Source organism: Pteropus vampyrus, unplaced genomic scaffold, assembly GCF_000151845.1.
Source record: "Pteropus vampyrus isolate Shadow unplaced genomic scaffold, Pvam_2.0 Scaffold681, whole genome shotgun sequence".
NCBI classification, from domain to species: Eukaryota; Metazoa; Chordata; class Mammalia; order Chiroptera; family Pteropodidae; genus Pteropus; species Pteropus vampyrus.
Genome location: NW_011889462.1, coordinates 1,029,142 through 1,033,571, shown reverse-complemented (window position 1 = coordinate 1,033,571; position 4,430 = coordinate 1,029,142). Strand labels below are relative to the sequence as shown.

Here is a 4,430-nt window from a genome sequence, read left to right as displayed (position 1 = left end):
TAAAGAAGAGATGGTACATATATACAATGGAATATTACTTAGCCATAAAAAAGGAATGAAATCTTGCGGAATTCAGGAGTTCCTTTAATGGGAAAAACATTCCATCTTTATGTGTATTACTATCTAATGGAAATTTAGTATCTAGGCAAAAAACTACCACATTATAAGCAGTAATGATGGCTTGGCATCATTCTTTCTTAAAAGTAACTTGATTTCATTCCTTGCTTGGAAGCTCCCTGAGGTCCTGGGGTCTCTTATGCAGCTACTTTCCAGCCTCAGTGACCCACCTACACTGGTTCCCACAGAGACCTCTAAGGTCCTAGCATCTGGGGACCCTTCAGGTTTGAAATTCTTACTGCTCTACCCTACCTTGGTCATAAGTCCCTCCTGCCCCAGTGGCAATGCCTGCTTCCCTGAACAGGAACAAGACTTTGGATCCCTCTGCTGGTGTAGCACCCCAACCCCTGCACTCCTGCCAACCTTTGAGAAGCCCCTCCACCCTTTCTGCTTATCTCTGCCTATCCTCCCAGGACACCCAGCATCATCCATTCAGGGCATTAGGCTCTCAAAGGAGTGGCTGCCCATTAGGAGTGGCTTCCTGAGAGGGCAAACAGAAAATACAAAAATTACTCAACAATCACCTTACTACAAGCCAGGATCTCTTGGCCTGCCTGCTTACTCTGTAATGTAACTACTTCTGTTTCAACTCATGTTCATCCCCTTATTGAATTATAAGAACTTTTTATACAGTAAAGACAATGACCCTCTAGTTATTATATATATGACAACATCTCCCCCAGGGAGAAGTTATTTGCCTTTGAACTTTGCCTGGGATCTTTGTATGTTTGTTTTGTTTTGCTTTTAATTTTTTTTTCAAATTTTGTACTTTTTAATTTAGTAATTTTTATTTTTTAATTATAGTTGACATTCAATATTACATTAGTTCAGGTCACAACACAGTGGTTAGACATTTATATAACTTACAAAATGATTCCCCCCAATAAGTCTACTACCCACCTGGCACCATACATAGTTATTGCAATATTGACTATATTCCCTATGCTATACTTTACATTTCTGTGATTGTTTTGTAACTACCAATTTGTACTTCTTAATCCTTTCACCTTTTTCACCCAGCCATCTAGCCCTCCTCTCCCATCTGACAACCATCAGGCTGTTCTCTGAGTCTATGAGTCTGTTTCTGTTTTGTTTGTTTATTTTGTTTTTTATATTCCACACATAAATGAGATGATATGATATGTGTCTTTCTCTGTTTGACTTATTTCACTTAACATAATACTCTCTAGGTCCATCCGTGTTGTTCTAAATAGTAAGATTTCATTTTTATGGCTGAGTAATATTCCATTGTGTATACGTACCTCTTCTTCTTCTTCTTCTTCTTCTTCTTCTTCTTCTTCTTCTTCTTCTTCTTCTTCTTCTTCTTCTTCTTCTTCTTCTTCTTCTTCTTCTTCTTCTTCTTCTTCTTCTTCTTCTTCTTCTTCTTCTTCTTCTTCTTCTTCTTTTTGAGTTTTAAGTAGGATTTTATTTACATAAATACTCAGTTATAGATGAGGCACTTTCTAAGATCGACCTGTCTTTCCTCTAGCTACATGGGTTCAGGTTTCTTGTCTCTGGCTTCAAGCTTGAGACTCTCAGGGAACTGGTAATAGACAGGGAAAGCGTCCAATGGGCTGCTCTGGTCAAACTTATGGAAGGTACTCTTGGGTCAATTCCACTGGCTTGGCCACCACTCACTTCACCTCATTATCACAGCATAACTCAGTGTAGACAGACAGGGGACATCTTTCTAGAAAAGATGTCCCTCAAAACTGTAGTCTGTCAAGATAATTCTTAGGTCAGGGTTGGTTAGCAAAGAATACTCCAAACATGTCCCAAATCTCCCTCTCTTACCGGTTGGTTACAGAGACAGTAAACTCAATGGATGTCAGCTCATCTATATACATCTGCACACAAATCCAGGAGTTGAAGCACAGAGAGAGCAGGTTGTACAATTTCAAGACAGTTTTGCCCTGATAGAGACATACACTGCCTTCAAGTCATCCAAGGATTTGAATTGTATGTGGGTGTCATCCCTGAGGTAAGTCAGCACTAGGCTTACTCCATCAGGATAAATACATCTCTAACTCATTGAAGTAGGACACCTGAACTTGTTAGACATACTTGAGCAAGATTCTGCCAAGTATTCTCCAAAAGACGAATGGGAAAATGAATAATAATATAGCAATAACTACACACCTACCAATAATCATATTAAATGTAAATGAATTAAATGCACTGATCAAAAGCCATAGGGAAGCTGAATGAATAAGAAAACAAGACTCATGCTATCTACAAGAGACTCAATTCAAATCAAAATATACACAAGACTAAAAGTAAAGGGATGGAAAAATATTTTATGTAAGTGGAAACGAACAAAAAAAAAGCTAAGAGCTGGTTGTGGACCGCATCATTCTGTGGTCTGACAGTGGGATTCATATGATCAGCAACACTTTTCCTCTTCACAGGCAGCAGCAGCACCGAGGGTCTCCTGGACACCCTAGGCAGGGTCATGGCCCCCTATAAGTCCCCACCAATAACCCCTTGCCACTGTCACCACCATATTTCCCAGATGCAGATCCTACCACTTCTAATCTATTAGTCTAATGATTAACAATTCTATATCTTGATTATTTTAAATAATGCTGTAATGAACATAAGGTTGCATGTATCTTTTGGAATTAGTGTTTTGAATTCCCTTGAATATATACCCAGAAGTGGAAATCCTGGGTCATATGGTAGTTCTATTTTTAATTTTTTGAGGAAACTCCATATCGTTTTCCATAGTGGCTGCACCAATTTGTAATCCTACCAACAATGTACAAGGGTTCCCTTTTCTCCATGTCCTCACCAACACTAGCTGTTTGTTGATTTATTGATGATAGCCACTCTGACAGGTATGAGAAGATAGCTCATTGTGGTTTTAATTTGCATTTCTCTGATGATTAGTGATGTTGAGATCTTTTAATGTATCTATTGGTCATATGTATGTTCTTTTTAAAGAAACGTCTATTCAAGTCCTCTGCCCATTTTATAAATGAATTATTAGGGGTTTTTGGATAATCTATCCATTGATATCAATGGAATGTTAAAGTCCTCCGCTATTACTATATTACTGTTGACCTCTCCCTTTATGTTCCTCAATAATTGCTTTATATACTTAAGTGCTCCTAAGTTGGGTGTGTAAATGTTTACAAGGGTTATATCCTCTTGTTAGATTGATCCTTTCATAATTATGAAATGTTCTTTGTCGCTTGCTATAGCTTTTGTTTTAAAGTCTATTTTGTCTGATATAAGTACTGCTACCCCAGCTTTTTTTTTGTTTCTACTTACATAAAATATTTTTCCACTCTTTTATTTTTAGTCTTGTGTGTATTTCAATTTGAATTGAGTCTCTTGTAGATAACATAAGTATGGGTCTTGTTCTCTTATTCATTCAGCCTCCCTATGTCTTTTGATCCATTTACATTTAATGTGATTATTGGTAGGTGTGTAGTTATTACCATATTATTATTCATTTTTTCATTCTTCTTTCCTTCCCCCTCCCCTCCCACTCTCCCTGCTTCTTTTTCCTCTTCCCCTTTCTTTTCCTCTTCCCCTTCCCTTTCCTCTCCTTCTCCTCCTCCTTTCTCTTCTAGAAGTCTCTTGTAGTATTGTTTTTATGGTGATTAACCCTTAGCTTTTTCTTTTCTGGGAAGTTTTTTTTCTCTATTTTGATTCTAAATGCTAGCCTTTCTGGGTAGAGTAATTTTCATTGTAGGTTTTTACTTTTTATCACTTTGAATATTTCATGTCAATCCCCCTGGCCTGCAAAGTTTCTTTTTAGAAATCAGCCTACAGTTTTATGGGAGCGCCTTTGTAGGTAATTAACTGCTTTTCTCTTGCTGTTTTTAAAGATCCTCTCTTTTTTCAACCTTTGGCATTTTAATTATGATGTGTCTTAGTATGGGCCTTTTTGGGTTCATGTTGATTGAGACTCTGCACTTCCTGGATCCATGTGCCTTTGCCAGAATAAGGAAGTTTTCAGTCCTTATTTCTTCAATTAGGTTTTCAAATCCTTGCTCTCTCTCTTCTCATTTTGGTACCCATATGATACACATGTTGGTATGGTTAAAGTTGTCCCAGAGGTCCCTGAAACTATCTTAATTTGTTTATACTTTTCTTTCTTTTCTGATTGGCTATTTTCTGCTACATTGTTTTCCAATTCACTGATTTGATCCTCTGCTTCATTCAATCTGATGTCGATTCCTTCTAATGTATTCTTTATTTCCAACTAATTCTTTTTTCATGGTTTCTGTGTCCTTTTTATGTTTATTTTCTCTTCGTGGAAGTTCTCACTGAGTTCATCTATTCTTCCTTTAAATTCATTGAGC

The 4,430-nt window shown here is 37.3% G+C and overlaps 1 pseudogene; it reads right to left on the bottom strand.

Annotated features, from left to right (window-relative positions):
* Positions 1-1,606: 1,606 nt before the first annotated feature.
* LOC105309200 lies at positions 1,607-2,571 on the bottom strand (annotated as a pseudogene).
* Positions 2,572-4,430: the final 1,859 nt, after the last annotated feature.